Source organism: Amphiura filiformis, chromosome 4, assembly GCF_039555335.1.
Source record: "Amphiura filiformis chromosome 4, Afil_fr2py, whole genome shotgun sequence".
NCBI classification, from domain to species: domain Eukaryota; kingdom Metazoa; phylum Echinodermata; class Ophiuroidea; order Amphilepidida; family Amphiuridae; genus Amphiura; species Amphiura filiformis.
The window spans coordinates 4,780,499-4,803,278 of record NC_092631.1 but is presented as its reverse complement, the minus strand read 5'-3'; the positions used below and the strand labels follow the sequence as shown (position 1 = coordinate 4,803,278).

The 22,780-nt window shown below is 38.3% G+C and overlaps 1 long non-coding RNA gene across 1 annotated transcript; it reads left to right on the top strand.

Annotated features, from left to right (window-relative positions):
- The first annotated feature begins 12,045 nt into the window (after positions 1–12,045).
- Positions 12,046–20,960, top strand: LOC140149678 (uncharacterized). The gene is made up of 3 exons (XR_011858697.1): positions 12,046–12,308; positions 17,327–17,415; positions 20,938–20,960. It is a non-coding gene; the product is annotated as an uncharacterized lncRNA (long non-coding RNA).
- Positions 20,961–22,780: the final 1,820 nt, after the last annotated feature.

The following is a 22,780-nucleotide window of genomic DNA, read 5'->3' as shown; positions in this document are numbered from 1 at the left end:
CGGCAATACAAGCAGTTTGCATTAGTGAACTGAGAAGTACCACAAATAGTGTGATTGTAAACATATAGGAAGCTAGCGTGTATATGCTGACAAATTGAGCGCTCCGTCTACGCTTGGATGAGTGAGGTTGTCACTCTTGAACACTGTACCAACATCAGTCAAATTTGCAGACCTCTGAAGTACTGTGCTGAAAACTATAATACATGGCATATTGGATGGCTTAGGGGAGAGTTAACCCATAATTACAAGACTATTCATGCCTTCAAGGTGAAACAAACCTACTCATGTTACTATTTCGCCATGGTCTGGCCTGCTGTCTCCTGTTTACCTGGGAAACAAGCATTTCCAAGGTGGAGCTTTAAGCTTGCTCAGAAGGCACAGGCATCAGATGTGAATTTTGTTCATTTTGAATATCAACATTCCTAATGAACTTGTTCAAAGGCATCAGATGTTCTAATCTATGGTACAAATGTATATGGGTTTGATATTTGCATCTGATGCATGCATTACATGCTTCCATTTTGTTTGTATGTACAGTACGTACAAGCCATGAGGCTGACAACTGCATCAAGAAAGCAAAACTACTACATGTAAAGTGAACAAATAAGCAATGGGTTTCCATTTAATTTAATTTATTAAGATGTGCCCTGACTCGGAAATCATAGAATTGAATATCTGATTGCTCTACCAACATGGTGTGCCAAAACTTGAAAGAATACGTCTACATAATTTCATAGAATTCGCACACAATGAGTTTCAAACACATCAATTGTTGATTAATCAGCTAGATGAATGCATTGCAGTGCAGTTGAGTTGTTGCTTGTAATTGTGTGAAGCTGGCAAGTGCTGAACCCCACTGTCATCTTATAATTTTGGAACAGGGTATGATTCTTCAAAAATTTTCCTGATTTCAGGATCTTTTGTGGCCAAAATTTATGCAATTGTATTGATTTTCAGCCAGTTTTGGGGTATTTTAGCCCAATTTCAAACAGTTTTTCAGGAATTTCTACTGCTTTCAGGGTATTTCACAAGCTTTGAATCACACCCATGGTGGAATCTCCCATTATGCATTAAAGCCATAAATAATGTATGATTTCTGACACAATCTAATTTTGTTATACTTTGGCCAAAAGGAAAAAATAATTAGTAACAACTTTCATAAGCCAAAATATGATGAGGTAAAATGAAAGGAACCCACATGTACTATCTTGATCACTGAACTGTGGAGCTCTAATGTAATGTCATAATAACGACATTAATTCAGACTTGCTCTGTTTTCTTACAAATGCAACAAATTTGGATGATTCCAATAAAGTATAAATTTGGATATGTTTAAAAATGTTAAAATATGCCCAGAAATCAATTTAAATTAAAAAAAAAAAAAAAAAAAAAAAATTTAAAAGATCATACATTTATGGCTGAAGGAGAAATTTTTTCCGCAGAAAGCAACCAGGTTGAGGCATTACCTACTGGATTTATGATTGTTAAATCTAATCTAAAAACTTTTTTTTTAATCAAGCAAACAATTATGTAGTATGTTTTCTACTTCAGAGAAGTATGATATATATTAAATTATTATGAAACAATTGCAAGTTGCATATGACTCTGTTCTAGTCTGTTTAATTTAAGGGGGTACTTCACCCCTGGCCAATTTTGTGCCTATTTTTACATTTTCCTCAAAAATTATAGCGCATTGGTGACAAGTAAGCTATGTATATTATAGGGGCAAGGACTACAACTACTGCACTGAAAATTCAGCGACTCAGGGCAAGTAGTTATTGATTCATTGATCAAATATTGGTTTTCACTCATTTTTGACTGTAACTCCACAACTGTTGTCTGTATTGAAATAACATTTCCAGTGCAGTAGTTGTAGTCCTTGCCCCTATAATATACATATCTTACTTGTCACCAATGCGCTATCATTTTGAGAAATATGCAAAAATAGGCACAAAATTGGGCAGGGGTGTAGTACCCCCTTAAGACTCTGTAGTCTTAAATAGCACCTTACACACAAAACTACAAATCACCTCAATGAGTTTTAATATGTATGGTCATAATGCGAGGTTAATCTGATAACGGTAAGAGTACCTTATACACAAAACTACAAATCACCTCAATGAGTTTTAATCTGTATGGTCATAATGTGAGGTTAATCTGAAAGAGCACCTTACACACAATAACTACAAATCACCTCAATGAGTTTTAATCTGTATGGTCATAATGTGAGGTTAATCTGGTAACAGAAAGAGCACCTTACACACAAAACTACAAATCACCTCAATGAGTTTTAATCTGTATAGTCATAATGCGAGGTTAATCTGGTAAGGGAAAGAGTACCTTACGCACAATAACTACAAATCACCTCAATGAGTTTTAATCTGTATGGTCATAATGCGAGGTTAATCTGGTAACGGAAAGAGCACCTTACACACAAAACTACAAATCACCTCAATGAGTTTTAATCTGTATAGTCATAATGCGAGGTTAATCTGGTAAGGGAAAGAGGACCTTACGCACAATAACTACAAATCACCTCAATGAGTTTTAATCTGTATGGTCATAATGCGAGGTTAATCTGGTAACGGAAAGAGCACCTTACACACAAAACTACAAATCACCTCAATGAGTTTTAATCTGTATGGTCATAATGTGAGGTTAATCTGAAAGAGCACCTTACACACAATTAACTACAAATCACCTCAATGAGTTTTAATCTGTATGGTCGTAATGCGAGGTTAATCTGGTAACGGAAAGAGCACCTTACACACAAAACTACAAATCACCTCAATGAGTTTTAATCTGTATAGTCATAATGCGAGGTTAATCTGGTAAGGGAAAGAGTACCTTACGCACAATAACTACAAATCACCTCAATGAGTTTTAATCTGTATGGTCATAATGCGAGGTTAATCTGGTAACGGAAAGAGCACCTTACACACAAAACTACAAATCACCTCAATGAGTTTTAATCTGTATGGTCATAATGTGAGGTTAATCTGAAAGAGCACCTTACACACAATTAACTACAAATCACCTCAATGAGTTTTAATCTGTATGGTCGTAATGCGAGGTTAATCTGGTAACGGAAAGAGCACCTTACACACAAAACTACAAATCACCTCAATGAGTTTAATCTGTATAGTCATAATGCGAGGTTAATCTGGTAACGGAAAGAGCACCTTACACACAAAACTACAAATCACCTCAATGAGTTTTAATCTGTATGGTCATAATGCGAGGTTGATCTGGTAACAGAAAGAGCACCTTACACACAAAAACTACAAATCACCTCAATGAGTTTTAATCTGTATGGTCATAATGCGAGGTTAATCTGGTAACGGAAAGAGCACTTTACACACAAAACTACAAATCACCTGAAAGAATTTTAATCTGTATGGTCATAATGCGAGGTTAATCTGGTAACGGAAAGAGCACCTTACACACAAAACTACAAATCACCTCAATGAGTTTTAATCTGTATGGTCATAATGCGAGGTTAATCTGGTAACAGAAAGAGCACCTTACACACAAAAACTACAAATCACCTCAATGAGTTTTAATCTGTATGGTCATAATGCGAGGTTGATCTGGTAACAGAAAGAGCACCTTACACACAAAAACTACAAATCACCTCAATGAGTTTTAATCTGTATGGTCATAATGCGAGGTTAATCTGGTAACGGAAAGAGCACTTTACACACAAAACTACAAATCACCTCAAAGAATTTTAATCTGTATGGTCATAATGCGAGGTTAATCTGGTAACGGAAAGAGCACCTTACACACAAAACTACAAATCACCTCAATGAGTTTTAATCTGTATGGTCATAATGCGAGGTTAATCTGGTAACGGAAAGAGCACTTTACACACAAAACTACAAATCACCTCAAAGAATTTTAATCTGTATGGTCATAATGCGAGGTTAATCTGGTAACGGAAAGAGCACCTTACACACAAAACTACAAATCACCTCAGTGAGTTTTAATCTGTATGGTCATAATGCGAGGTTAATCTGGTAACGGAAAGAGTACTTTACACAGAAAACTACAAATCACCTCAATGAGTTTTAATATGTATGGTCATAATGCGAGGTTAATCTGATAACAGAAAGAGCACCTTACACACAAAACTACAAATCACCTCAATGAGTTTTAATCTGTATGGTCATAATGCGAGGTTAATCTGGTAACGGAAAGAGCACCTTACACACAAAACTACAAATCACCTCAATGAGTTTTAATCTGTATGGTCATAATGCGAGGTTAATCTGGTAACGGAAAGAGCACCTTACACACAAAACTACAAATCACCTCAATGAGTTTTAATCTGTATGGTCATAATGCGATGTTAATCTGGTAACGGAAAGAGCACCTTACACACAAAACTACAAATCACCTAAATGAGTTTTAATATGTATGGTCATAATGCGAGGTTAATCTGGTAACAGAAAGAGCACCTTACACACAAAATTACAAATCACCTCAATGAGTTTTAATCTGTATGGTCATAATGTGAGGTTAATCTGGTAACGGAAAGAGCACCTTACACACAAAACTACAAATCACCTCAATGAGTTTTAATCTGTATGGTCATAATGCGAGGTTAATCTGGTAACGGAAAGAGCACCTTACACACAAAACTACAAATCACCTAAATGAGTTTTAATATGTATGGTCATAATGCGAGGTTAATCTGGTAACAGAAAGAGCACCTTACACAAAAACTACAAATCACCTCAGTGAGTTTTAATCTGTATGGTCATAATGCGAGGTTAATCTGATAACGGAAAGAGTACCTTACACACAAAACTACAAATCACCTCAATGAGTTTTAATCTGTATGGTCATAATGCGAGGTTAATCTGGTAACGAAAAGAGCACCTTACACACAAAACTACAAATCACCTCAATGAGTTTTAATCTGTATGGTCATAATACGAGGTTAATGCGAGGTTAATCTGGTAACGGAAAGAGCACCTTATACACAAAACTACAAATCACCTCAATGAGTTTTAATCTGTATGGTCATAATGCGAGGTTAATCTGGTAACGGAAAGAGCACCTCACACACAAAACTACAAATCACCTCAATGAGTTTTAACCTGTACGGTCATAATGCGAGGTTAATCTGGTAACGGAAAGAGCACCTTACACACAAAACTACAAATCACCTCAATGAGTTTTAATCTGTATGGCCATAATGCGAGGTTAATCTGGTAACGGAAAGAGCACCTTACACACAAAACTACAAATCACCTCAATGAGTTTTAATATGTATGGTCATAATGCGAGGTAAATCTGGTAACGGAAAGAGCACCTTACACACAAAAACTACAAATCAACTCAATGAGTTTTAATATGTATGGTCATAATGCGAGGTTAATCTGGTAATGGAAAGAGCACCTTACACACAAAACTACAAATCACCTCAATGAGTTTTAATCTGTATGGTCATAATGCGAGGTTAATCTGGTAACAGAAAGAGCACCTTACACACAAAAACTACAAATCACCTCAATGAGTTTTAATCTGTATGGTCATAATGTGAGGTTAATCTGGTAACGGAAAGAGCACCTTACACACAAAACTACAAATCACCTCAATGAGTTTTAATCTGTATGGTCATAATGCGAGGTTAATCTGGTAACGGAAAGAGCACCTTACACACAAAACTACAAATCACCTCAATGAGTTTTAATCTGTATGGTCATAATGTGAGGTTAATCTGAAAGAGCACCTTACACACAATTAACTAAAATCACCTCAATGAGTTTTAATCTGTATGGTCGTAATGCGAGGTTAATCTGGTAACGGAAAGAGCACCTTACACACAAAACTACAAATCACCTCAATGAGTTTTAATCTGTATAGTCATAATGCGAGGTTAATCTGGTAAGGGAAAGAGTACCTTACGCACAATAACTACAAATCACCTCAATGAGTTTTAATCTGTATGGTCATAATGCGAGGTTAATCTGGTAACGGAAAGAGCACCTTACACACAAAACTACAAATCACCTCAATGAGTTTTAATCTGTATGGTCATAATGTGAGGTTAATCTGAAAGAGCACCTTACACACAATTAACTACAAATCACCTCAATGAGTTTTAATCTGTATGGTCGTAATGCGAGGTTAATCTGGTAACGGAAAGAGCACCTTACACACAAAACTACAAATCACCTCAATGAGTTTTAATCTGTATAGTCATAATGCGAGGTTAATCTGGTAACGGAAAGAGCACCTTACACACAAAACTACAAATCACCTCAATGAGTTTTAATCTGTATGGTCATAATGCGAGGTTGATCTGGTAACAGAAAGAGCACCTTACACACAAAAAAACTACAAATCACCTCAATGAGTTTTAATCTGTATGGTCATAATGCGAGGTTAATCTGGTAACGGAAAGAGCACTTTACACACAAAACTACAAATCACCTGAAAGAATTTTAATCTGTATGGTCATAATGCGAGGTTGATCTGGTAACAGAAAGAGCACCTTACACACAAAAACTACAAATCACCTCAATGAGTTTTAATCTGTATGGTCATAATGCGAGGTTAATCTGGTAACGGAAAGAGCACTTTACACACAAAACTACAAATCACCTCAAAGAATTTTAATCTGTATGGTCATAATGCGAGGTTAGTCTGGTAACGGAAAGAGCACCTTACACACAAAACTACAAATCACCTCAATGAGTTTTAATCTGTATGGTCATAATGCGAGGTTAATCTGGTAACGGAAAGAGCACTTTACACACAAAACTACAAATCACCTCAAAGAATTTTAATCTGTATGGTCATAATGCGAGGTTAATCTGGTAACGGAAAGAGCACCTTACACACAAAACTACAAATCACCTCAGTGAGTTTTAATCTGTATGGTCATAATGCGAGGTTAATCTGGTAACGGAAAGAGTACTTTACACAGAAAACTACAAATCACCTCAATGAGTTTTAATATGTATGGTCATAATGCGAGGTTAATCTGATAACAGAAAGAGCACCTTACACACAAAACTACAAATCACCTCAGTGAGTTTTAATCTGTATGGTCATAATGCGAGGTTAATCTGGTAACGGAAAGAGTACTTTACACAGAAAACTACAAATCACCTCAATGAGTTTTAATATGTATGGTCATAATGCGAGGTTAATCTGATAACAGAAAGAGCACCTTACACACAAAACTACAAATCACCTCAATGAGTTTTAATCTGTATGGTCATAATGCGAGGTTAATCTGGTAACGGAAAGAGCACCTTACACACAAAACTACAAATCACCTCAATGAGTTTTAATCTGTATGGTCATAATGCGAGGTTAATCTGGTAACGGAAAGAGCACCTTACACACAAAACTACAAATCACCTCAATGAGTTTTAATCTGTATGGTCATAATGCGATGTTAATCTGGTAACGGAAAGAGCACCTTACACACAAAACTACAAATCACCTAAATGAGTTTTAATATGTATGGTCATAATGCGAGGTTAATCTGGTAACAGAAAGAGCACCTTACACACAAAATTACAAATCACCTCAATGAGTTTTAATCTGTATGGTCATAATGTGAGGTTAATCTGGTAACGGAAAGAGCACCTTACACACAAAACTACAAATCACCTCAATGAGTTTTAATCTGTATGGTCATAATGCGAGGTTAATCTGGTAACGGAAAGAGCACCTTACACACAAAACTACAAATCACCTAAATGAGTTTTAATATGTATGGTCATAATGCGAGGTTAATCTGGTAACAGAAAGAGCACCTTACACACAAAACTACAAATCACCTCAGTGAGTTTTAATCTGTATGGTTATAATGCGAGGTTAAGCTGGTAACGGAAAGAGCACCTTACACACAAAACTACAAATCACCTCAATGAGTTTTAATCTGTATGGTTATAATGCGAGGTTAATCTGATAACGGAAAGAGCACCTTACACACAAAACTACAAATCACCTCAATGAGTTTTAATCTGTATGGTTATAATGCGAGGTTAATCTGGTAAAGGAAAGAGCACCTTACACACAAAACTACAAATCACCTCAATGAGTTTTAATATGTATGGTCATAATGCGAGGTTAATCTGGTAACGGAAAGAGCACCTTACACACAAAACTACAAATCACCTCAATGAGTTTTAATCTGTATGGTCATAATGCGAGGTTAATCTGGTAACGGAAAGAGCACCTTACACACAAAACTACAAATCACCTCAATGAGTTTTAATCTGTATGGTCATAATGCGAGGTTAATCTGGTAACGGAAAGAGCACCTTACACACAAAAACTACAAATCACCTCAATGAGTTTTAATCTGTATGGTCATAATGCGAGGTTAATCTGGTAACGGAAAGAGCACCTTACACACAAAACTACAAATCACCTCAATGAGTTTTAATCTGTATGGTCATAATGCGAGGTTAATCTGGTAACGGAAAGAGCACCTTACACACAAAACTACAAATCACCTCAATGAGTTTTAATCTGTATGGTTATAATGCGAGGTTAATCTGGTAACAGAAAGAGCACCTTACACACAAAAACTACAAATCACCTCGATGAGTTTTAATCTCTATGGTCATAATGCGAGGTTAATCTGATAACGGAAAGAGTACCTTACACACAAAACTACAAATCACCTCAATGAGTTTTAATCTGTATGGTCATAATGCGAGGTTAATCTGGTAACGGAAAGAGCACCTTACACACAAAACTACAAATCACCTCAATGAGTTTTAATCTGTATGGTTATAATGCGAGGTTAAGCTGGTAACGGAAAGAGCACCTTACACACAAAACTACAAATCACCTCAATGAGTTTTAATATGTATGGTTATAATGCGAGGTTAATCTGATAACGGAAAGAGTACCTTACACACAAAACTACAAATCACCTCAATGAGTTTTAATCTGTATGGTCATAATGCGAGGTTAGTCTGGTAACGGAAAGAGCACCTTACACACAAAACTACAAATCACCTCAATGAGTTTTAATCTGTATAGTCATAATGCGAGGTTAATCTGGTAACGGAAAGAGCACCTTACACACAAAAACTACAAATCACCTCAATGAGTTTTAATCTGTATGGTTATAATGCGAGGTTAATCTGATAACGGAAAGAGTACCTTACACACAAAAACTACAAATCACCTCAATGAGTTTTAATCTATATAGTCATAATGCGAGGTTAATCTGGTAACGGAAAGAGCACCTTACACACAAAACTACAAATCACCTCAATGAGTTTTAATCTGTATGGTTATAATGCGAGGTTAAGCTGGTAACGGAAAGAGCACCTTACACACAAAACTACAAATCACCTCAATGAGTTTTAATCTGTATGGTCATAATGCGAGGTTAATCTGATAACGGAAAGAGTACCTTACACACAAAACTACAAATCACCTCAATGAGTTTTAATCTGTATGGTCATAATGCGAGGTTAATCTGGTAACGGAAAGAGCACCTTACACACAAAACTACAAATCACCTCAATGAGTTTTAATCTGTATGGTTATAATGCGAGGTTAAGCTGGTAACGGAAAGAGCACCTTACACACAAAAACTACAAATCACCTCAATGAGTTTTAATCTTTATGGTTATAATGCGAGGTTAATCTGATAACGGAAAGAGTACCTTACACACAAAACTACAAATCACCTCAATGAGTTTTAATCTGTATGGTCATAATGCGAGGTTAGTCTGGTAACGGAAAGAGCACCTTACACACAAAACTACAAATCACCTCAATGAGTTTTAATCTGTATAGTCATAATGCGAGGTTAATCTGGTAACGGAAAGAGTACCTTACACACAAAACTACAAATCACCTCAATGAGTTTTAATCTGTATAGTCATAATGCGAGGTTAATCTGGTAACGGAAAGAGCACCTTACACACAAAACTACAAATCACCTCAATGAGTTTTAATCTGTATGGTCATAATGCGAGGTTAATCTGGTAACGGAAAGAGTACCTTACACACAAAACTACAAATCACCTCCATGAGTTTTAATCTGTATGGTCATAATGCGAGGTTAATCTGGTAACGGAAAGAGCACCTTACACACAAAACTACAAATCACCTCAATGAGTTTTAATATGTATGGTCATAATGCGAGGTTAATCTGGTAACGGAAAGAGTACCTTACACACAAAACTACAAATCACCTCCATGAGTTTTAATCTGTATGGTCATAATGCGAGGTTAATCTGGTAACGGAAAGAGTACCTTACACACAAAACTACAAATCACCTCCATGAGTTTTAATCTGTATGGTCATAATGCGAGGTTAATCTGGTAACGGAAAGAGCACCTTACACACAAAACTACAAATCACCTCAATGAATTTTAATCTGTATGGTCATAATGCGAGGTTAATCTGGTAACGGAAAGAGCACCTTACACACAAAACTACAAATCATCTCAATGAGTTTTAATCTCTATGGTCATAATGTGAGGTTAATCTTGTAACGGAAAGAGTACCTTACACACAAAACTACAAATCACCTCAATGAGTTTTAATCTGTATGGTCATAATGCGAGGTTAATCTGGTAACGGAAAGAGCACCTTACACACAAAAACTACAAATCACCTCAATGAGTTTCAATCTGTATGGTCATAATGCGAGGTTAATCTGGTAACGGAAAGAGCACCTTACACACAAAAACTACAAATCACCTCAATGAGTTTTAATCTGTATGGTCATAATGCGAGGTTAATCTGGTAACGGAAAGAGCACCTTACACAAAAAAACTACAAATCACCTCAATGAGTTTTAATCTGTATGGTCATAATGCGAGGTTAATCTGGTAACGGAAAGAGCACCTTACACACAAAACTACAAATCACCTCAATGAGTTTTAATATGTATGGTCATAATGCGAGGTTAATCTGGTAATGGAAAGAGCACCTTACACACAAAAACTACAAATCACCTCGATGAGTTTTAATCTCTATGGTCATAATGCGAGGTTAATCTGGTAACGGAAAGAGTACCTTATACACACAAAACTACAAATCACCTCAATGAATTTTTAATCTGTATGGTCATAATGCGAGGTTAATCTGGTAACGGAAAGAGCACCTTCCACACAAAACTACAAATCACCTCAATGAGTTTTAATCTGTATGGTCATAATGCGAGGTTAATCTGGTAACGGAAAGAGCACCTTACACACAAAAACTACAAATCACCTCAATGAATTTTTACTCTGTATGTTCATAATGCGAGGTTAATCTGGTAACGGAAAGAGCACCTTACACACAAAACTACAAATCACCTCAATGAGTTTTAATCTGTATGGTCATAATGCGAGGTTAATCTGGTAACGGAAAGAGCACCTTACACACAAAAACTACAAATCATCTCAATGAGTTTTAATCTGTATGGTCATAATGCGAGGTTAATCTGGTAACGGAAAGAGCACCTTACACACAAAACTACAAATCACCTCAATGAGTTTTAATCTGTATGGTCATAATGCGAGGTTAATCTGGTAACGGAAAGAGTACCTTACTCACAAAAACTACAAATCACCTCGATAAGTTTGATTATGTATGGTCATTATATTGAAAATTTGTCAGAATTCAGTTGAACATTGTTGCAAATCGGTCAAATAAGAGCTTTGACTTATTTTGTTGTCAGCACCTCTACTTCGAAGCCAGCATTCAGGAATACTTTTTGCTGTGGTAATATCAGCAGTAAAGAAGCGCGATGCAATGATCGGAATACATGGTATATGGCTGTCTACTCCACATACACAACGCCGAACCAAAAGTTCACGCCAATTACATCACACAATGAAATATAACATGATTGAATCGGTATTAAATTTGTGAGCATAAATCTATAAAGATAAAATATGAAATCCATGGGAAATTACGTGGTGTCGGAAAATATTATTTATAGATATAATCATTTAAGTTTGCGGGTTTACGACAAAAAAGTCACCGAAACTAATTTCTCAATATCAGCATAATAAATGAATTATACCTAAATGTTTTTGACTCTCTATATATTGACGCGGCACATTCGGTAACAAAAAGGAACCGCTCTTCTGTGACTTAAGTTTGATTCATTCCCAAGTTTCAGCAATATAAGTTTGTAGCCCAGGTAGTTGGTGGATTCAGTTTGTAACTGCACGATGGCAGTCTAGTCAGGAGGCATATCTCCCTGTGTTAGAGTTTTAGAGTTCTCTTTTTAACCACTTACCCTAACTACTGTTCCACACCTTGGCTTAGCAGAGAGCTTATCTTTAGATTCTGAGGATTTCAGCATTTATAGGTGAGTACTACGATATTAACTTCTTTCATATTCTACTTCTTGTTGAAAAACATGCGAGCAGCCCAGGGGCGTAACCAGACCTGACCTTCCGGGGGGGGCAAGATTGTAAAATTTCGCAATTTCTGAAAAAAAATCGTAGTATTTATGTGCGAGCGGCTTGCCGCGAAGCATTAAACTGGTGGGGTCCAGGGGCCCGCCTTAGGGCCCCTGGTGGGGTCCAGGGGCAGGGGGCGGAGCCCCCTGAAGCTCCTGGTTTTTGGCATATTAGAAGCTAAAAAATCAGTGTTTCAGAGAACAAATTTCACAATGAAAGTAGTAGGACCCTATAGATCTTCTTCCCTTTCTTTCCCTTTTCTCTTCCCCCTTCCCCTTTTTTTCTTCTCCTTTCCCTTTTTTCTTCCCTCCTTTTCTCTCCTTCTCCCCTTTTCCCCTTCCCAATTTTTTGCTCTTCTTCCCAGTTTTTTGTGCCCGGGGGGGGGGGGGCAGCTTGCCCACCCGGCCAGCCCACTGGTTACGCCACTGGAGCAGCCAGTCTTGTCGTTCCGAGGAGGCAGAAACCCCCTGAAATTTCAGAGTAACTCCGCCTGTGGGGTGTTCCTTATTTGTCGCCTAAACATCGCATTACGCAAATTTGCGAGGACCTTAAAATGCTTATATACTTCCCAAAGTCCTCTAGTTGTTGGTGTTCGTCATGCCAAGGCATTACAAAATTCGTAATACCGCTAAGTCCACACAAGGTCAACGCACCGACCGACATTAGTTAGGGGTTTGTCAATTCGCCGTAGAAGTGATGATGTAACAGGATTAACTCTATAGCGTTAGGTTAAAACAATTTTTGAATATATCGCACTGCACTTGTACATTCATGCGTTACCGCTGCATTTCATCCATATCATGCTGGTCACTCGCACCTGTAAGATTAGTATCTTTGAAAAGAGCACAATTGTATTCAGCCTATGATTGCAGACATGCATAGGTGATGAGTGCAACCTACTTGTAGTGCAGGGCGATATATTCAAAAATGATTTCAATTAACCTATTGTTATGGTAGTTAATCCTGTTACATCATCACTTCTAGGGCGAATTGGGGTATACAGCCAATGTCAAGTAGACGATTGACAATTATAGCCAACGGGGGCCATACGGAAGAATGACCCCCACAGAAATTTTCAGGGATAATATGGGGACGGCAAAATTTTGACAAAAAACAAAACTAACTGGAACAGAAAAATTAAACTAGGCTAACTATTTATTATACTCGGCCTCGGTACTTGTTTTAATACCACGATGTGATCATAACAGGTGTCTGGAAAACTGAGGTGAAGGTTCTATACGCTGCACAGTGTCATCGCCCCGATATCTTCATGGCAGAAATCGCCATGATAGGTTGAATCCACAGCCACGCATGGCCATTTTGTTCCGACCTTTGAGACGCATAATGAGCCGAGGGACATCTGACTAAGGCTACTGACAATAGCCTGGTAATTTACCTCTCTGTGTGTGTGTGAGTGAGTATGTATACGCCATTGATGAGGTCAATGGTCATATGCTTTTAGACTGCTTGCACGAGTGAGTGTAGCTAGCCATATACGTTGCGCTATAGCTCGGCACATGTAAAATCAGAATATTTTTGTCAGTTTTTGAGTTCAAGACGCAATGGTTCATTCTCAAGACGCAAGCTAACGACTATCATATCCGTTGAACACGTATATTCAAGTGCAAGGAACGAAATCTGGCTTCTTTAGACTAAATAAATTACGGGAGATATTCAACATTTTCTACCCCGGTATCCAAAGATTTATCGTCTGAATATCAAATTGTGCATAGCACATTCACGTGTATCGATCCCGGCGATTCCCGGGTACATTCATTTCAGTGTCTCTGCTGTATGATGTAATTATTAAAATGTGGTTTCCTGACTACTTTATTTTTTAAAAATCGAAAACTACGCAAATTTGACAAATTTAAGTACAATTTCCTCTCCGATCTGCATCATGTGCATACATACGCATCTGTAAGACGCAGGACGTTGAGAATTGCGCGGGTGATAACTTGGACGCGTGAAAATGATGCAGCAACATAACAATATTCGTGCTGCAGGAAAACGCAAGACTGATATTTAATCTATTGCCATTCTATTTCCAGTAATGTTTAAGTTCTAATGAATGTTTGATGACGTAACATCGATAATATGTTACGTATAATATCTGGTAGAAATATATTATCGATTTTACGTCATCAAACATTCGTTAGAACTTAAACATTACTGGAAATAGAATGGCAATAGATTAAATAACGTAGATATGTTACATACAATATTGTACGTGTAATAAAAAGTCTGCATACTGCTTAATACGCGGCTAGTTACTTGGGTATTAATGCATTTTACCCGCGAACTCACATAATCCCTTCGATACCGAATCACGGTTTAGTGGACATCTTAAAAAGGTTGGTCTGAACCCTGGAAGTATGAAACTGTTGTGCTTAATAACTGTTGGTCTAAAGTATTTAAAAATATTTAGAATGGCAAACACTTGATGAATCCATCTTTGACGTAAAATTTTGGTACAAATGCTCAGTTTGGGTGAAAATGCCAAAAAACAAAACAAACAAAAAACAAAAACATTTTTGACCCAAATTGTTTTTGGTAACATAACAAATATATTTTGGTCAACTTTGAGAAATATTCACCAAAAATGGTTGAAAATGCTAAGTTGTAAAATATCACCAAACAAATCAAGATGTTAGCCATTTGTGAGGTTGTTGGTCAACGTACTTAGCAGTTAGCATAGACCAACAATTTAGCAGTTCATTTATATAAGGCCAAAAGGTTTTCATAATTCCAGGGTTAAGACCCACATTTAAGGCTAATCTTTCAAATAGAACACTTAATCGAACACTTAATTGTAACTTTTTCCCATGTTCATCTGGTTAGCATACCAGGTGATATTGCATTAAATTTTAACCCGCCATTGCACTTATCATTGGGAAATCCCTGAGAAATCCCAATGGTTGTTTGCAAGTTAGCCTATTGTCATGATTGTGGCAAGCAACAAAGATGTTTTTAGGGTCTAATGAACATTTTAAACGAATGCTCAATAAATAAAATAGAACAATGTATCGAAACAAGTCGTAGACGCTATGTACTTTTCACCGGGACTTTTCAGACATATATCTTTTGTATTACTGTGTAGAATGTTGGTGATTATTATCCTCGCTTCCTCAACAAACAGATTATAGTATAGGGCGCTATGGGGTGATTTTTGAGTTAGCATCTAGTTTTCCTACATTATTGGAACCAATGTTTTTAGGCATCCTTACATCTTAAAGGATAAAACTAGAATTGGTTTTTTCTAGGCCCCATACTTCCCACGATGGGTCGAGGGTCATAATGGGGTCAAAGGTTAATATCTATCCTATCAGGCTGTAATATATCTCAAATTGTTCCTCTCATTGCAAGGAATAAAAAAAAGTCAATAATATTGCACTAGGGTGCTTAGTTCAGGAGTAAATAAGGTCAAGTGTTACAGAAGCCAAATTTACAAACTGCACCGATTCAATCGAACTTTGTCTTAAATTACGCATCTCGGCAAACCAAATAGGAAAATATTTTATTTAAGAAATTTATAACCTTATAATCGGATGAAATCATGTGTCAATGTTATGTTTTTACATATTTCTTTTGGACTTTGGCTGCATGAGCTCTGAAGGGGGACATGACACTAGTACAAAAATGCATGTAAATTGTGCATTTCGTGATCCACAGCACCATCCCCCACTTTTCTCAAAAAAAGTTGAGATTTTTATACCACTGGAAACCTCTAGCTACATAATGTTTATGTACAAAAAATTTCTTGCAGATTAATTCGTAATAAGCTTTTTTCGTATATATCTACTAAAAATGTCATAAAAAAGGGAGCACGGTGGCCTAGCGGAAAGGGAGCACGGTGGCCTAGCGGAACGGGCACTGACTCATAATCGAAAGGTTGCGGGTTCGAGCCCCGGCGACGCCATCGTGTTGTGCCCTGGAGTAAGGCACTTTATCTCGATTACTCCTCTCCACCCAGGTGTTTAAATGGGTACCGGCATTCTTAAATGCTGGGAAGGTAACAGACTCGCTGTAGAGGAGTAGCGATCCCCCTATAGCAACATTACATGGAGGAGTCTGGCTCAATCGCCAATGAAAGAGAGATGGGCACTCCGATCACTGTTTATACAGGATCGACTCCTTTACCTTTACTTTTTTTTATGTCATAAAAAGAGGATGCCAGGATCACGAAATACCCCTTTAAGTATATGTTAGATATCTTATGTTAAGGGGAGTAATTTGAGACCAGTTTAGATGAAATCGCACCATTTTTTAATTTTGACCTATATGTATGAAAATTTATAAAATCAATAATTCATGCCGGGAGCTAAATAACATTATGTCTGGTTAGTGCACATTGGTGTTTTTTAACATTAGGGGACATGAAAACCAACACACAGACGATTGCGGTCAAAGGTTTCAAATACTACTACTGTATTGATAATTAGAGTTTCTTGTGTACAAATCCAAAATTTGGGTTGATGTTACGTACCCCAATGACAGTTTCGTGCTAAGACTTAGCACTTTCTCAAATTGACTGACCAATTCCTGCACCTTGACGGCTGCTTCCGGTTGGAGCTGACGTTGGTGGCGCTGTTAGGAGTTGGTCGTAGATGTGCGGTAGAAAGTAGTTCGAAAGTTAGCACGAAACTGTCATTGAGGTACTTAACATCAACCCAAATTTTGGATTTGTACACAAGAAACTCTAATTATCTGTTTTATTGACAATCCTGATGAACTTACTACTGTATTTCAAACCTTATACCTGTCCCGCATTTCCTTGGTATTATTGAAAGCAAGTCCTAATTTCGACATTACTATTGTAAAAGGTCAGACCCTTCTCAAATTATTAGACTTTCTCTGATGGGAAATACTAGTTCGCCATTACCGGTTTTAGACCGTAATATTATTAAGTGGAATATTTTTATAGGTACGATCGACATACGAGAATGTTCCTCGGCAACTCGAAGACGTACGGAGCCGTTATTCTACTGGCAGTGTGCTACATTAACTACAGTGGTATGTGCATAATAGAACTCATCAATCGTGTTAATATTGTATTAACTAATATTATACGTTTATTTATTTATTTATTCCGACTCATTATTACGAGGGAGGTAGTTTGAGGTCGTGGGTTCGAGTCCCAGCGGCAAATGTTCTGACTCCCAGGGCACTACGGACTCCCACACAAAAAGTGGCGTCCCCAAGGTACCACAGTTTAACGTCTGCACCTGATTATCTACGTGAAAAAGTTCTGACACTCCTCTCAAAGGCGTCCGCTATTTTTAAGTTTCTTATAGGATAGTAAAAAGCATTTACAAAGCCGGATTTTACAGAAAACCCCATTGAATTTGAACTACCAGTTCCAAAGATATGACCAATTAAAGAGTTCCAAAACAAGAGGAAACAAAAGGAAATATTTCCTTTGTTTGGCTATATCTCAAAATCAATATTTCCGAGTTCCGACATATATTAACGCTCTACCAGGCAGGAGTCTGTCAATATGTGATGAAAGAAAGTTACTTGAAAGCGCCCTCTTGCATGACTTAAAATGGAACAATAGCAGAATCAAAGCTTGCAACAGTTGGTTATACACTGTCGAAGTTACGTAATAATCGGATTAACTACCATAGCAATAGAGGAATACAATTTTTGAATAGATCGCCCCGCACTACATGCAGATTGCACTAATCACCTGTATATGTCTGCAAACATAGATTGAGTGATCAGCCTTTCTTTGACATCTATGGTTCAATGCATAGGTACCGCGTGAACGTTATAGTGCTGGGCGATCTATTCAAAAATTGAATTAATATATGTCGGAACTCTATTGCTCGTTACCTCGTTACCTCGTTACCCCGTTGAAACTTCCTCCATAGCACATCCACACGGGAGTATCACTGGAGGTTGACTTGAGTGCTGGCTGGGTCTTGTCTAGTCAAAAATTAAGTTGGGGCTTCTGGGTGGTCAAACTTTTACTGTCGTCGTCGTCGTCGGGCACAGGCACCACAGGGAACCTGTTCCAAATTGCAATTGCCTTTGCAAAAAAGGACTGCTTCATGATGTCAGTGTAAGGAGTCTCATGTAAAACAAGCTGGTTTTCATGCCCCCTTCTGCTCCTACTTGGTTTTGGCTTAAAGTATTTTGACCCGTCTATAGCTAACCTGTTCATGATGATCTTCTGAAGGGTTCTTGTTCTGGTCTTGATTCTTCCCTCTTCAATTGTTTTCCAACTGAGCTGTTGTAACATCTCTGTAACACTTGATGTTCGATGAAAATCACCCATCACAAACCTTGCTGCCCTTCTCTGTACTAAAGCGTATTAAAGATGGGGTTTCACCATTGAGTTGTAAAAATTCCTCATCAGGAAGTTGAGAACTCTAGTAGCCTTTCCGACTGCGTAGTGAGTCTGGACATCCCATTTCAAGTTGTTTTGGATATGAATGCCTAAATATTGTGTGGAGGTGACTTCTTCCAGTGTAGTGCCTAGCATCTGGTAGGTTGGGTGACCAGGATCCCGTTTTCTGGAGATACGCATAACCTTGCACTTGCTGGCATTAAATTTCATTCCCCACAGTTCAGCCCAGCTAACTAGCTTATCAAGATCTTCTTGAAACTCCACTTCGTCTTGTGTCCCACGTATACCCCTGTAGACAATGAGGTCGTCTGCAAACATTTTTGCAATGGATGATAGACCGTCAACGATGTCGTTGATAAAAGCGATGAAGTCGTGTGGCCCGGTAACTGTACCTTGCGGTACTCCACTCAGGACTGTATCCCACTCAGACTTCTGACCGTTTACAACCACCCTCTGCTGGCGATGAGTCAGGAAAGTTTTTTTCCATTCAAGTGCGTTACCACGGACGCCGCAGTAGTTCAGCTTCAACAGCAGATGTTTATGAGGCACAACGTCGAAGGCCTTACTAAAGTCTAGAATGGCTATATCAGTGGTAATTGACTTGTTGTGGTAGGAGACGAGGTCATGAAGTGTTGTGATGAGCTGGGTTTCACAAGATCTCTGTTTTCTGAAGGCGTGCTGGCAGTCAGACAGTATGTTTTGGCTGTCAACTGGCTATCTGTCTGGCTATCTGTTTCTGGCTATCAACTATGTGTTCCAGATGTTTACTCAGCACTGAGGTCAGCGACACTGGCCTGTAGTTAGATGGCTTCGCCTTTGACCCTTTTTTAAAGAGCGGAACAATGTCTGCGCGTCTCCAGTCCTCAGGCAAGTAGCCCTCGTCAAGCGACTGTTGGAAGATGTGTGAAACAACAGGTGCCAACTCCTCGGCTGCCAATTTCAGAGCCTTGTTTGGGATGTTGTCTGGTCCCACCGCTTTATTGGCTTTGGTTTCTTTCAGGAGTTTCAGGACGCCAGCTTGATCAACAACTACATCAGGCATGCTTGGGTATGGACTCGGTAGATAAACCGGAGGATCTTCTGCCTCTCTGTTGAAAAAACACTATTAAACTGTTTCATGAGAGCACTGGCTTTACCCAGGTCGTCAGAGATTGCTTGGCCATCCACTTTCAGTGTCTGAACACCAACATTGTCTTTTCTTTTGGCTTTGATGTAATTCCACATGAATTTCTGGTCGTCAGAGGCAGCAATATCAGCAACATGGTTTCTCTCAGCTGTTCTTAACTTTCTCTCCACCTCGCGTTTCACCTTCAGGTACATGTCCCAGTGGTGATCACTACCGGTCTTTTTTGCTTTGATGTAATAACGCTCTTTCTTCCTGCACAATTTCTTGTGCTTCTGAGTGAACCAAGGTGCATTGTTCTTCCCTTTGACAGTCTTTGTAGGCACATGTGTCTTTGTTAAATTAAGCAGTCCATCCCTCAGTCTGCACCAGTTTTCCTTTGTGGATCTTGTTTCAGGTGCACTATCAAGGAAGTTATCAGCAAGGACTTTGGCATCACTTTTGAAGCCCGTCTCGTCGACTTTTCCCCACTTGTAAACTTCCCTAGGTGGTTTTCTTGGTAGCGGAGCTTGCAGCGAGAAACTTGCCAGCACGATGTCATGATCAGCTAAGCCTGAATGAGGAGACACACTGACAGCCAGCGATGGTCTATTGGTGAAACATAGGCTGAGGATGTTCTCGGTACAATTACTGTCTCGTCTGGTTGGTAAGTGAACAAGTTGATCAAGTCCAAAGTCAGCTGCAATTTGGAGAATACTCTCTTGAAGTTCACCGTGAGCAACTTGGCTGTCTTCCCAGGTCATCTTAGGAAGATTAAAATCCCCTCCAATAATAATGTAGGGTGACTTACACTCACTGCGAATTTTCTTAAGGCTGTTGCAAAGGCCATCAAAGTTATGTCTATGTGTTGGCGGTCTGTAGAAGGATGCAATGAAGACGTTTGAATACTCCCCGGTGACAATCTGACACCAGTTCAGCTCGTCGTCACTTGTTGATAAATCAGGTCGCTCAATGCTATGGTAATTAATCCTGTTACATAATCACTTCGACAGCGTATACCATGAAGATGGTTATAGATGCTTTCGTTCACGATATTTTCCGTTCTTTTGTTTACTTTTAGATTCATCGCGTTCCCATGCTCCTAGTGGTGAGTACACGTGTCAATCATAAATTATTAGAATTGCTCAAATTGTTCAAGTAATCATGTGATATCGATATTAATGATAAAGTGTCTAGTTTATTTCAGCCTTTTTTTTGCCGGATTATCTGCTAATTCCCCGGGCTAATTCGCCGTCGAAGTAGTTACATAACTTGATCGATGACCAAGAAATAGGTCTATTCAAAGATTGTGTAGGCTTATCTTGTAGTGGTCAACAAATCATGAAAACAGCGCAGGGTATTCAAACTATGCTGCGTATATCATGGGCCCGGTGTAGACCAGTTGCTGGGGCAACGATCAAGTTACGTATCTACTGCTTCGTCAAATTTTGGAATGTGGTCGTCAGGTCCCGCAAATAATACTGTGCAGAGGTGGATGACCGAGCCCTTAAACACATTAAATATTGTAAAAAGTACATTATTTTGTGCGTTTTCTACGTTTTCTGCGCGTTCATGTCGTACGTGTAGTATCTTCAATACTGGCTAAATAAGCGACCTCGCTCAGGAGGGTGAAAGTGCATAGGAACAATGCCGGGAACTACGTCACGCTATTGTTCGACCTAGGCTACATCATTTTAACGCATGCGTGTTCGTCAATACAGCTTTAGTCTCCTCCACCTTCGCAACACGGTACGTGGAGTGACCGGAATCACACTGACGGCGGAGGAGAATACTAGCTGGTCAGACAATTTAATTATATCAGGCATATAATACCCTGAACAATCACCGTCATTTGATCGATTTACTACAGAATATAATGTATACACAAAATATAATTTTAAAATTGTAAACCTGTTAACTTATATATTTGTGTACTAAAGTATAAGGACACGGGAATAAAATGGCCGCTAATCCGCCTTTTGTCTTGACTTAGGCTACATCTTCCGGTTTGTTACGTAATACTAGGATGCCCATCCCTTTGTATCGATCCCTGCCTCGCTTCGTCACAGCGTGATGATTTTGAATAGTGCAATCACAGTTTATGGGAATCGCAAACTCTCTAATATTTAACTGTCCCCCTTCTATACAAAAACTAAATTTGTATTGCACTGCACATTTTTGCTTCTAGCTCGTCTAATGACATCACTTTCTGTACACAAATGTGGAAACCATTCTAATGTATGCAAAAATGGGGTTTGATTTTGATGTTTATTATTATATTCTCTTTGTACCAAAATGGTCATTTCTATCGACAAAAACTCCAAATCGTTTATATTCATACTCCATCGCAATAAAATCCATCCAATTCCCGTATCCATAATTATGAAATCCTCATTACTAATTGTGTTGAAATGTTTTTAAGGGGGTACAACACCCCTGGCCAATTTTGTGCATATTTTTGCATTTTTCTCAAAAATGATAACGCATTGGTGACAAGGAAGATATTTATATTATAGGGGCAAGGACTACAACCACTGCACTGGAAATTCAGCAACTCAAGGCAAGTAGTTACTGACTTATTGATCAAATACTGGTTTCCCTCATTTTTGACTGTAACTCCACAACTGCTGTCTGTGCTGAAATAAATTTACCAGTGCAGTAGTTGTAGTCCTTGCCCCTATAATATACATATCTTACTTGTCACCAATGCGCTATAATTTTTGAGAAAAATGCAAAAATAGGTACAAAATTGGGCAGGGGTGTAGTACCCCCTTAAGAGAATATAGCAAACCAAATGGAGGAATTACATAATTTACAAATACTTCGAGAATTCAATAGAAATGTCAAAAAGTTGCAGCTCACGTTCATAGTAGTTTTACAGAGCCCATTTGTCTCTGGGAAATTTGCTAGTTACCCGTATTTTC